Source organism: Coenobita brevimanus, chromosome 46, assembly GCF_032717465.1.
Source record: "Coenobita brevimanus isolate Jiangsu-jjx chromosome 46, ASM3271746v2, whole genome shotgun sequence".
NCBI lineage: Eukaryota > Metazoa > Arthropoda > Malacostraca > Decapoda > Coenobitidae > Coenobita > Coenobita brevimanus.
Window position 1 is genome coordinate 56241460 of NC_136999.1, and position 13572 is coordinate 56255031.

Genomic DNA, 13572 nt, shown 5'->3' on the forward strand with positions numbered 1-13572 from the left:
TTGAATGCTGTGAAGAGTATGTATGAGGGTGCTAAGGCTGCAGTGCGTGTGGATAGTGAACTGAGCGAGTTTTTCTATTTGAAGGTTGGCTTGAAACAGGGATGTGTCATGTCTCCATGGTTGTTCAATCTGCATATGGATGGGGTTAGAAAAGAGATACAAGGTAGGGCAGTGGATGTTGGAGTGGCCCTAATGGGAGAGGGCAGTGTTTGGAAACTCCCTGTATTGTTGTTTGCAGATGATACTGTGTTGTTAAGTGAAGACGAAGGGAAGCTGCAAGGCTTGGTGGATGAGTTTGGGAGAGTGTGTAAGAATCGGAATCTAAATGTGAATGTAGGGAAAAATAAGGTTATGGTCTTTGAGAGAGGTGAAATCAATGAATGTACAGTAAGGTAGGATGATGAGGAAATGGAAAATGTGAGTACGTTTAAGTACTTGGGTAGTGTGATGAGTAAGGATGGAAGTTTGGAGGATGAAGTGCTTGAAAGGGTACAACAAGGAAGAAAGGTTGCTGATTCCTTGAAGGAAGTGTTAAGAAACAGGGAAGTGAGCATGGAAGTGAAAAAGTTATTACATGACAGTATTGTTATACAAACTCTAACGTATGGAAGTGAAGCTTGGACGTCGTTGGAGGGACACAAGTCATGAGTGAGAGCAGTGGAAATGAGTTATTTGAAAGGAGTACTGTATGTGGAGTCACATGGAGAGACAGACTGACAAATGAGGATGTGAAGGAGCATTGTGGTGTGGATGTGGATGTGATAGGAAGTGTTAGGAGAAACACAATGAGGTGGTTTGGCCATGTGGAGAGGATGGAGAGTGAGAGACTGATGAAGTGAGCGTACGTGAGTGAGGTGGAGGGGGAGAGAGGGAGGGGAAGGCCAAGGATGAGATGGAGGGATGGAATGGAGAGATATATGAGAGAGAAGGGTGTGAACTGGGAGAAGGGCAGTGAAATGGCGAGGGACAGGGTGACGTGGAGGCGATTTGTTTGTGGCCATCCAGTATAAGGGATTGAGGCGTCTGGCAATAGACAGTTAGATAGATATGACAGGGTGGATAGACTAGGAATGTGGAAAGCACTAAGAATATATGGAGTAGATGGGAAGCTGTTCAATGATGTGAAGAGTATGTATCAGGGTGCTAGGGCTGCCGTGCGTGTGGATAGTGAACTTAGTGAATATTTCTATTTGAAAGTTGGATTGAAACAGGAATGTGTCATGTCTCCATGGCTGTTCAATTTGTATATGGATGGAGTTATAAAAGAAATACAAGGTAGGGCAGTGGATGTTGGAGTAGTCCTAATGAGAGAGGGCAGTGTTTGGAAACTCTCTGTACTGTCGATTGCAGATGATACTGTGTTGTTATATGAAAACGAAGGGGAGCTGCAAGGCTTGGTGAATGAGTTTGCGAGAATGTGTAAGAAATGGAATGAAAAGGTGAATGTAGGGAAGAGCAAAATTATGGTCTTTGAGAGAAATGAGGTCACTGAATGTACAGTGAGGCTGAATGAGTGCATTTAAGTACTGTACCTGGGTAGTGTGATAAGTAAGGATGGAAGTTTAGAGGGTGCAGAGCATGAAAAGGTACAGCAAGGAAGAAAGATTGTTGGTTCTTTGAAAGCAGTGATCAGAAACATGGAAGTGTGCATGGAAGTAAAAAGTCACTGCATGACAGTATTGTGATACCAACTCTAATGTATGGAAGTGAAGCTTGGACCCTGCTGGAGGGACACAAGTCAAGAGTGAGAGCAGTGGAAATGGGTTATTTGAAAGGAGTGTGTTGAGTCACACGGAGAGACAGACTGACAAATGAGGATGTGAAGGAGCGTTGTGGTGTGGATGTGGATGTGATAGAAAGCGTTAGGAGAAATAGTAAAGTGGTTTGGCTATATGGAGAGGATGGAGGGCAAGAGACTGACGAGGAGAGTGTATGCGACAGAGGTGGAAGGGAAGAGAGGGAGGGGGAGGCCAAGGAAGAGATGGAGGGATGGAGTGGAGAGGTATATGAAAGAAAGGGGTGTGAGCTGGGAGCAGGGCAGTGAAATGGCTGAGGACAGGGTGACATGGAGGTGATTTGTTTGTGGCCACCCCACAGGGGATTAAGGCATCTGGCAAAAGAAGGAAATCTGGCAAACCATACCTGGATGGGGGAGGGGGATTAAACTTTCCTTTCTTCATAGAGTTGTATTGGAGGCTAAAAATATATGAAAAATGTACAGCTGAGACATTTTTATGCACAGGCCTATGTCTTGCATGCCCAACTCTAATTATTAAACTCACAGATGTAAACAGAGTTCATCTGACAAAAAGAATACTGTATGTGTTAAGGTCAGACTACTTATCAAAAGTTATATTAAAAATGTTTTGACACAGTTCATATAATGAGAACTGTGAAGCAATATGATGATAAAACATATCATATGCAATTGAAATGTGCTGATCTGGCAATTCTTGTGCCAATTCTGTTATTTGTTGCAATGATCTTCTCTTCAGTCCCCCATGTTTCTAGCCACTAACTTAAGGGTTGCCACTAAATGTAATCCTGTACCTGTCACACTATAACTCATTCTCAGTTCTAATCTAGCCTAACCAAATTACCATACTACAAATGTCACCTGGTTCCACTACAGTAATCTGACAGCCTGGGCATATCATAAAGTTAGGAAACCACTTAAACTAAAATGTGCATTAGGAGCTTCTGACAGCTGCCTTAGTGCATGGTAAACTTTGACAGTATTCACCTAATATGTTTTAAATCTATATTTATATCTGCAACATTCGCGCCTTTCCTCTTAGCTTTCGCTCTGTTTAGCACCGCCTCTCCTCCTCTAAACCTCACCTTCTTTTTCTAACTGAGACTCAGCTGTCTGAGGCAACTGACAGCAAACCCTTTTCTATATCCTCCTACTTTCTCTATATTCATTTCAAAGCCAAAGGTGGATGTTGCGTATATATGTACACAACGACCTCTCTTGCTCTCGTGTTCCTGAACTCGATTCTTCTGAATTCTCTTCACTCTGGCTTCGGCTTTCCTATCATTCTCTGACTAAATATATCTGTGCTGTTTACTTATCCCCTAATTCTACTGACCATCAAAAATTCTTTGACTATCTTACTTCTACGATGGAACACATTCTATCCATTTCTCCTTTCTCTGAAATCTTCATTCTAGATTTAATGTTCACCACCACCTTTGGCTCTCCTCTCCTTTCACTGATCCACCTGGTGAACTAGCCTACACCTTTTTATCCTTAATGACCTAGAGCAGCTTGTACAGCACCCTAACCATATCCCTGACCGCCTTGGAGAGAGCTCCAACATACTTGACCTCTTCCTTACAACTAATCCTTCTGCTTACACTGTTAATCTTTTCTCTCTGTTGGGCTCCTCTGATCACAACCATATCACCTTTACTTGTCCTATCGCTCCGGTACGCCTGTGGACCCTCCAAAGAAGCGTCGTCTGTGGCACTTTGGAGCTGCGGATTGGGGGGCACTCAGGCAGCAGTACTTTGATTTTCCCTGGAATGATTATTACTTCCATGGCCGGGAGCCATCTCAGTGTGCCCTGCACATTACGGAGGTTATTCTCTTGGGCATGGAAGCATACATTCCTTTCTCATATCCTCTGACTAATGCAAGAAAGCCTTGGTTTAATCACGCTTGTTATAATGCTGTTCGTAACAAGGAGAGGGCCTATAAAAGGTACCGGAGCCAACCCACCCCTGAATCACATCTTTTATACGTTTCTGTCTGGAATTGTAAATGTGTATATAGGGAAGGGTGATGCCCTGGAAAGAGGGAATTATAGAGGTATAAAGCTTTTAGATCAGATAATGAAGGTAATGGAGAGAGTTTTAGAAGGTATGATTAGAGAAAGAGTGAATATTGATGAGATGCAGTTTGGGTTTATGCCAGGTAGGGGGACCACTGATGCCATATTCATTGTTCGACAGCTTCAGGAAAAATATATTGGTAGGAGAAGGGATCTTTATTTTGTTTTTGTTGATTTGGAAAAGGCCTTTGACAGAGTCCCTAGAGAGGTGGTGAAGTGGGCAATGAGAAAGCTTGGCTTGGAGGAGTGGCTGGTTAGGGTGGTTATGGCCATGTATGTGGGTGCTCACACCCAGGTGAGAGTGAATGGAGATTTGAGTGATGAGTTTTCCGTGAATGTTGGTGTGCATCAGGGGTCAGTCTTGAGTCCCATGTTGTTTATCATGGTACTTGAAGCCCTTTCACGTGACTTTAGAAACGGACTCCCGTGGGAGTTGTTGTATGCTGATGATTTGGTGTTGATTGCAGAGAATGAAAGGGAGGCGGAGGAAAGGTTTAGGAAGTGGAGAGATGGTATGGGGCAAAAGGGTTTAAGGGTAAATGGAGATAAAACAAAAGTGATGATATCTAGGGTTGGTGGCGGTACTGTCAAAGACGAGGGAGAGTGGCCATGTGCAGTTTGCCACAAGGGCGTGGGAAGTAATTCCATCTTGTGCAGTGTGTGTGATAAATGGGTGCATAAGAGATGTAGTGGTATCAGAGGTAGACTGCGAGATAATGCTGATTTTATGTGTACGGCGTACCGGGGTGAGCAGGTGGAGATCGTCAGACGTGAAAGAATTGAACTTGCTGGTGAATCTCTTGAGTGTGTGGAAGAGTTTTGTTATTTAGGAGACATGTTGTGTGCTGGAGGTGGGGCTGGAGCTAGCTCTGTGGCTAGGGTGAGAAGTGGTTGGAAGAAGTTCAGGGAGCTCTTGCCTCTCCTGACATTGAGGGGGCTCTCCCTACGTGCTAAGGGGTCTTTGTATGCAGCGTGTGTTAAGAGTGTAATGCTGTATGGCAGTGAGACCTGGGCAGTGAAGGAGGAAGACATTCGCCGGCTCAGACGTACAGAAATGACAATGATTAGGTGGATGTGCAGTGCGTCCCTGCGTCCAAGGCCTGGAGGGGCTGGGTTTACAATGGAAGAGTTGAGAGGTAGGATGGGACTGGAGTGTATTGGTGTTGTGATGAGGAGAGGTAGATTGAGGTGGTTTGGACATGTGGAGAGGATGGGGGATGATAGTTGGGTGAGGAAGGTGAGAAGTGTTAATATTGGGGGTGGGGTTATGAGGGGTAGACCGAGAAAGACATGGGACGAGGTCATTAAGTGTGACCTTAGGGTTAAGGGACTGAACAGGGAGGCTGCAATGGATCGTGCAGCATGGAGAGCCGCCATTAGGTGACCAAGGCCGACACATGCAAGCATGTTGGAGCCTTTAAAAACGAAAACGAAAACGAAAACGAATTGTGCTGTCTGTTCTTCGCTCTGCTAAAAATATTTTCATCTGTACTAAATGCTCTCAACACTCCAACTCGAATTCTTCCCGCTCCTTCTGGCACCTTGCCAAAAACCTTTCTAACAACTTTACCTCATCATCCATCCCTCCTCTTTTCTACTCTGATGGCTTTGTAGCTATTTCTTCTACTGATAAAGCAGATCTCTTCATTCAGACTTTCTCCTCCAATTCCACCTTAGACAATTCCGGTGCTGTTCCTCCATCACTTCCCCCCTCTGACTTCCTCATGGCTGACATTAAAATTTCTTCAGCTGATGTATTTTCTGCCATCACAGGCCTTAATACTAATAAGGTACATGGCCCCGATGGAGTCCCTCCTGTTGTTCTCAAGAACTGTGCATCTGTGCTTACACCCTGCCTAGGCAAGCTCTTTCGCTTTTGTCTATCAACTTGTACCTTTCCTTCTTGCTGGAAGTTTGCTCTCATTCAGCCAGTCCCAAAGAAGGGTGACCATTCCCAACCCTCTAACTATTGCTTTAACATCCTGTATCTCGAAAGTTTTCGAGTCAATTCTTAATAGAAAAATTTTACAGCACCTTTCGTGTCACCTTCTTTCTGATCGTCAGTATGGGTTCTGTAGGGACGCTCCACTGGCGATCTTCTCACCTACCTTTCAGACTCCTGGTCATCCTCCTACAGGACTTTGGCAAAAGCTTTGCCATTGCACTTGACATCTCTAAGGCTTTCGATCGAGTCTGGCATAAATCTTTAATTTCCAAACTGCCTTCTTACGGTTTCTATCCTTCTATCTGTGCCTTCATGTATAGCTTCCTTTCTGGTCGTTCTATAGCCGCTGTTGTAGATGGCCATCATTCTTCTCCTAGACCTATCAACAGTGGTGTTCCTCAGGGTTCTGTTCTATCACCAACTATCTCTACCTATCTATCTATAGCCCGACGCCCCAATCCCACAAAGGGTGGTCGCAGACAAAACGGCTCCAAGTCGCTGTCACCCACCATTTGACTACCCTCCCCCCAACTCACCCCTCCCTCCCTCATATACCTCTCAACTCCATCCCTCCACCTCATCCTTGGTCTACCCCTCCCTCCACCTCACCTACATACACCCTCTTAGTCAGTCTTTCATTCTCCATTCTCTCCACATGTCCAAACCACCTCAGTGTATTTCTCCTAATCTTCTCAACCACATCCACATCCACCCCACAACGTTCCTTCACTTCTTCATTCGTCAACTTATCCCTCCATGACACTCTACATGCTCCTCTCAAGTAACTCATTTCCACTGCTCTCACTCTTGACTTGTTCCCCTCTTGCAAGGTCCAAGCCTCACTTCCATACGTCAGGGTAGTGATCACAATACCATCATGCAGTGACTTCTTGACTTCCATACTCACCTCCCTATTTCTCATCACTGCTTTCAGTGAACCAACAACCTTCCTTTCCTGCTGTACCCTTTCATGCACTTCATCCCCCAAAGTTCCATCCTTACTCATCACACTACCCAAGTATTTGAATGCACTCACATTCTCCATATCCTCACCATCCAACCTCACTGTACATTCTGTGACTTCATTCCTCTCAAACACCATAACTTTACTCTTGTTTACATTAACTTTCAGCTTCCTCCTCCTACACACTGTCCCAAATTCATTCACCAAATCTTGCAACTCCCATTCATCTTCACTCAACAATACTGTATCATCAGCAAACAACAACACCGGAATCTTCCAAATCTCACCCTCATTCATTAGAGCCACCCCCACATCCACTGCCCTACCTTGCACCTCCTTTACAAACCCATCCATGTACGGTATATATTAAACAGCCATGGAGACATCACACAACCCTGTTTCAGTCCCACACTGAGATCAAAGAATTCACTCAGCTCACCATCCACTCGCACCGTAGCCCTAGCTCCTTCGTACATACTCTTCACAGCATTCAACAATTTCCCATCCACTCCATATATTCTAAATACTTTCCACATACCTTGCCTATCTATTCTGTCATAAGCTTTCTCCAAGTCCATGAGGGCAGCATACACTTTCTCCTTCCTTTTATTCATCAATGACCTTCTAAGCTGTACATCTAACCCTATCCACTCTTATGCTGATGACTCCACCCTTCACCTTTCCATTTGGTTCCCGCAACGTCCATCTCAGTAGTTACTTCAACAAACAAGGGATGAGGCTATGGCACACCTAATGTCTGACTTGGCTTGTATCTCTGACTGGGGTAAAAATAATCTGGTTGTTTTTAGTGCATCAAAGACTCAGTTTTTGCACCTATCGGCATGACAAAATCTTCCACAGGTATACCCACTAATGTTTAATAATATTCAGCTTAAGCCTGCATCATCCTTGAACATGCTTGGGGTGTCATTTACTCAGGACTTATCTTGGAAAGATCATATTACATCTCTTATAAAATCTGCTTCAAAGAGATTAGGTGTGCTAAGCCGACTCTGTTCCTTCTTTATCCCTGCACAGTTGTTGACTCTATACAGGGGCTTTATCCGCCCCTGTGTGGAGTACAACTCTCATGGGTGGGGAGGCTCCCCACATACAGCTCTTCTCAATAGGGTGGAGTCAAAGGCTTTTTGCCTCATTAACTCTCCTCCTCTTACTGACTCCCTTCAAACTCTGTCTCTTCATCGCACTGTTCCATCTTTATCTCTTTTCTATCGCTACTTCAATGGTCACTGCTCCTCTGAACTGTCTGTATGCATTCCTCCACCTCTACGATGGGCGCGTAGCACCCGTCTAGCAGCAAACTCTCATCCCTTTTCTGTCCAACTCTCTAATGCAAGAGTTAACCGTTACTCCCAGTCCTTCATTTATGCAACAGGTCAACTCTGGAACTGTCTCCCTCTGTCTGTATTTCCTGCTTCCTATGACCTCCAGTCTTTCAAACGCAGTGTGTCCAGGCATCTCGAAATGATTGGATCCTGAATTTGGCTCTCTCTTGTATTTTGCTTTTTTCTTGGAAGGAACAACAATTGCTGGCTCATAGCCTTTGGTTCCTTCTTCCTCGCATAAAAAAAAAAAAGTCCAATATGTATGGTAAAGCTGAAACAACTATATTCATTTACGGTAAGTCTTGCATACCCACCTCTACATAAAAATGTAAAAAAAAAATGAGTTTGAGAGGAAATTTGGAAAGTCCTGCACCCACTTTGTAAAATATTAATAGCCTAACTGTAGAGCCTGTAAACACACTGACTAAATGCTCTCATACAGCAAGAAAGAAAAAACAAAAAGTCAACATAGATTCAAGAAGTATCCAATGGCCACAAAGCCGGCATCATGGCTACTGAGCTACCCCTTGATGGTAGGATCGGCCATCCACTCACCTGGTTGGCTACCCTATTACAATTAACAGTATGGCTCGGTAGGAATCTGCTTTTCAAGAATTAGGGCAGCCCATACCTGCTGGCATGCCAGCCCTGTTTCCTATGTACATCATTATCAGAATAGACTATTGATTAGAGGCTGAGTTTTGTGCCATATGCACGGTAGTTGCACTACTTGAAGGACTTCGAATTAAGAGTCGTAGTTATTCAATATAGTCGAACAGGATGTGACCTAGTTGTGAGTGGAGGGACTTTTTAAATGATGCAACTGAGTCAGTGCTAACAGCATCATCTGAAAGAGAGTTCCAGAGGTCTATACATCTGATGCTGAAAAACCTGCGTCTACACTCGGCTGAAGTGTGGGGCTTGGCCACCTTGAATCTATGGCCCCTGGTGTGAGTTAACGAAGGAAGAGAAAAAAGCTCAGGCGGTGCAATTGGGGACTGGCGATGGAAGATTTTCCAGCATTTAATGAGGTCAGCTCTGATCAGTCCCCCTTTTACAGAATACAGGTCCAGGTTTTTCAGACGGTCAGCATAACTGAGTTCGGACAGGCCATTGATTTGCTTAGTCCATCTGCGCTGTACAGACTCCAGGAGCCTCTGATCTCCGTGGTAGCCTGTGTTCCATACAGTGGAGCCAAACTCCATGTTGGGTCTGATGTGGGATTTGAATAAAGTCAACATAAAATCTCGATCTCAACAGAGGGTGGACTTTAATAAATTATGCAGCCACTCTGCATGGAATAAGTGTTTTTGACATTTGAACAAATAACTCAAAGTCAAATGGCCACCCCTTGCGGGATTATGGCATCTGGCAATACATAGATATAGAGATCTAGGCTAAATTATTGAAAATTACATGTTATGGTATATAACGTTCAAATACTCACGGGAAACACTCTACAATTTACCTCAAATTATGAAATTCTTTGCAAAAATTTGGCTCTATGGAAGCTCATTAATCCATTTTTGAACAAATTTGTCTCAGTAAATGTACATTTTATTGAGGCGGTAGATGGACTTTATCAGTTCAATTCATATTCCTCCAGTTTATTTTCTGTATTTTTCTGACTATTTTCAGAGTGGTAAATTACCTTTACCTGCTAAAGAAATTTCTAATATGTTTATCACCACATTCCATAAGCTGTGCCTACGACTGTTGTCTCACTCAATGCACAGTACTCACAGGCAGTTTTCGTTTCCCAACTTCCAAGCTGAATGTTCGATTAGGTTAGGTTAGATTTAATTATCAAATACAGTTAAGCTAGGTTTGGTTAGGTTTAGATTAACACTTGGGTTAGGGCGGTCCCTTTCGCCACGGCACAGTCGAATCAAATGAGCTGACGCAGCGGAACACTGCTAAAACAACAGGGAAACAGACTTGCATGAAACATTTACCAAACCAGAAATAACCAGAAAAATTTAACAGACTATCAGGAAGAACTGATTCGGTAACATGCGTCTACTGCCTCAAAGAATGCACTTGTCTACCATCTGTCTCTATGGAACCTGATTAATCTCTTTTCGTGTACCTAGTGCAGGATGGCCACATACCTGCACCAGAATACAGTATAAGCTTACCCTTGGAATGCAGCGTACTGTATACTATACATACAATACAACAGGTCATCCTTGCACAGGTGCCATGTAAACCTTCTCTGTATCGTTCCAGTTTTAGTATAAGCTCAGTCGAATCAATTGCATCACAGGTCCAAATACTGCATACATCGTACTCACCCAGGACTCTACCCTCTGCCTCGTCTACAACACTATTCTTCCCTGGAAACTGCGTGTGCAGAGCTAGGGAGCTTGGTGTTTGCAGTGATGTTCAGTGTACAACCATTCTCCTTCTTTAGGGATTGTATCGTTGTTGTTGGATGGAGGCCGATTTTCTTGCTGCAGACGATTCCCTACACAACTGTCCCCCGTCAAAATATGTATGGCTTGATTACTGTTTAAGTAATTTGATGAAATAAATCAACATATTAACATGCGGTTGAAAGATCCACAGAGGGTATAATATGGAATCTCTATGAGGGTATGTGGTGTTACTTGCAGTACCGTATATAGATAGATAAATAGATAGATAGATAGATAGATGGTAGGGGGATGAATATAGTTTTGAATGGTGAGTTGCTTGAGGAGGTAGATGTTGCTGTGGATGGAAGAATAGATGCAAAAGTGAAGTTTAGGTAAGGTGCTGGGAGGAATGAAAAAAGTGTTAGATGTCGTTCGCTTAGGATGGATGTAAAGAGAAGGCTGTATGAGGGTGCTGTGGTACCGACTGCGTTATATGGGGCTGAAACATGGAATATAGGTGTAGCAGAGAGGAAAAGTTTGAATGTAGTGGAGATGAGGTGTCTGAGGAGTATGTGTGGAGTGACACGTATGGATCGAGTGCGAAATGGTGAAGTGCGAAGGAGAACTGGAGTTGTTCGGGAGATGGCTGGTAGAGTTGAGCCGAGGGTGTTGCGATGGTTTGGGCCACAGTGTATCCCCTAATAGTTATTACTCTTACTGTAGTCAGTTATTTTTCACCATAAAACTATTCACTCACTACGTATCTTGTTGTTTTGAAGGCAGATTTTGATCAGGGGGTGCTTCTGTCTTTAACAGTCTTCTTTTGATTGGTATATAGTGGTGTCCTCAGCAACTCGCATTGCAGATCTCTTACATACTGTTGCAAGCTGAAATGCCTTTCACAGACACGGCCACTCCGGTTCGTGAGCGAGACAGGTCGAGGACAGGTATCCAAGTGACGTCACGGGTCAAGGTGACCAATCATAGATGACCTGCGCAAAACCAACCTTATTTTGGTCCAGAGATGAGCACACTGTGTGAGTCTCTACACTGTGGTTTGGGCATATGGAGAGAATGGATAATGAGCGATTGGTGAAAAAGATACCTAGATCTGATGTGAGAGGTGTAAGGCTGAGAGGGAAACCACGATAGGATGGATGGACAGTGTGAAGAGAGCGCTGGATGCGAGAGGGATGTCTGTTGAGCAAGGAAGAGTGGTTGTGCGTGACAGAAATAAATGGAGAGAAATTGTGAATGAATAATTGATGACGCAGCCTTGAGGGGATATTCTCCTGCATTTGGTCTGATCAGCTAGTCAGGTCAGGTGCAGGTAAGGGGATGGGTCTATTATGATGTGGCAGGGGTAAACCAAGTCTTCTTTCGGGCCCTGCTGCGGATGTCACTGATTGCACTGCACAGTTGACCCTTGTGCGGTGTGGTGCGGTGAGGATCTGTCCTTTCTCCCCTTTGGGGCTAAGATGTGAATGAATGTGTTTGAATGGATGAGTAAATGGGGAGTGTGTTGTCCTGTCTCGGCTACCTCCCTGTCCTTGGGGGAAGCAGCCTAGGGATATATCTATCTATCTATCTATCTATCTATCTATCTATCTATGTGTGTGTGTGTGTGTGTGTGTGTGTGTGTGTAATGCTAGGTGTTTTAGGGTCGGCCTCCCGTCCCTGGAGCACCTAGTGTGTAGTTGGGTTCTCTTTCTAGACCGGAGCTTACACAAATGAGAGGCAGGACACAAAAACTCAAGGCAACACATTACATGTGTATTACTAAATCTTACACAGGAACGAGCACATGTCACAAATACAAACAAACTGGACAATTATAATCCTTGGGCTGCAGATATGGAATAATAGTATCATGCAGGATACTGTACAGGACCAGATTGGTTAGGGGGAACAACACCTGAGCTAGACACTTAAGTTGGTGGGGGAATTTAGATTTCCTAGGCAGGTGGTGGTGGTTATCTCGATTTTCCAGGGTAGCGTTAATATTTTACACTGGGCCTAAGTGTGACCTTTTCGAGACATGCCGTCACTGTTGCATAGATTGTTCACTGTACCTTGGCCCGTGGATCACTTTTTCATTACTTTACTGTGTACCCGGGTGGAGCTGGCGCTACTGGAACTTCAACTCAGGGGCCTATGTATGATCTTTACTGTCTTACAGCAGCACTGCGCACTATGGTAGGCCCGTCCTTCACTGTCTTACTATTGCACTATCTTTTCCACCACTTTCTTTTATGCTCTAACCACCGGCCTACTTTACTCTGTCACTCCTGCACTGTCTGTATGCTGCGTGTGTTCACTTTCACTCACCGTCAGGTTGGACGTGTCACAGTCAGGTGCAGGGGCGGCGGCGGAGTCTCAGCCTCCCTACTGACGAGGCTGGGATCCGCCAGGGATGGCTAGGTCCTGTGGGCGGGGGACAGCGCGTAGGGGCGTCCTCTCTTGTCCTGGGCTTCTGGGGGCGTAGGGGCCCGAGGCTTCTGGGCTCGGGGTGGGAGTCTGGCCCTCTGGGCTGGGGCCGAACAGTCGCCTGAACATCTGAGTCAGGCGCCTGACGGAGGATGAGGATCTCCAGCGTCTGGGTGCAGGGAGGTCCCGCCCGGGAGTCTGAGGGGTGGTCGGGAGGCTGCGGTCCCCGCAGGTCAGGGACGCCGTCAGGAGTGAGATGGACGGTGCCGTTCAAGGATTTAGTGCCATCAGTGGATTTCCAAGGGTCACTGGCACCACTGATGGGGTCTATATTCCCAGCAAGACGCCAGCTGAGAATGAACATAATTAGGTTTGTTAACAGGGAAAAAAAATCCTTCAGTGCCATGGCAGATTATTAGTTGGTCACTTGAAAAGTTGGATGATTCTTGTTTGACAGGTTCTTTACAGCAGGGAGTATTTCTTTCCCTTTTCATGTTGTCCTTTACTAAAGGGAATAGAAAGATTATTGCACTCTGCCCTGCACTAGCTGACGTACGCGCTGTTTACATTAATAATAACAGTAATAATAATAATAATAGTGTTATTTCCTCATTAAACACATAGCTAAAGTAGTATTTGTAATACACGGTTATTATTGTCGTGGTACTTTATATGTGAAATTATATTGTAATTGAAG

General features: G+C 44.6%; 1 protein-coding gene and 1 non-coding gene across 4 annotated transcripts in view; both read right to left on the reverse strand.

The window, feature by feature from the left end:
* Positions 1–10489, reverse strand: part of LOC145398647 (guanylate kinase) — a 97736-nt gene extending 87247 nt beyond the window's left edge. For 2 of the 3 annotated variants that reach the window (XM_080271453.1, XM_080271451.1), the window contains exon 1: positions 10386–10489. The gene's annotated coding sequence lies outside the window, so the exon portion shown is untranslated. The remainder of the gene's footprint in view (positions 1–10385) is intronic. The other variant, XM_080271452.1, reaches the window with a different exon arrangement.
* LOC145398852 (U6 spliceosomal RNA) lies at positions 10245–10350 on the reverse strand. Its single transcript, XR_013897189.1, has one exon. It is a non-coding gene; the product is annotated as a U6 spliceosomal RNA (small nuclear RNA).
* Positions 10490–13572: the final 3083 nt, after the last annotated feature.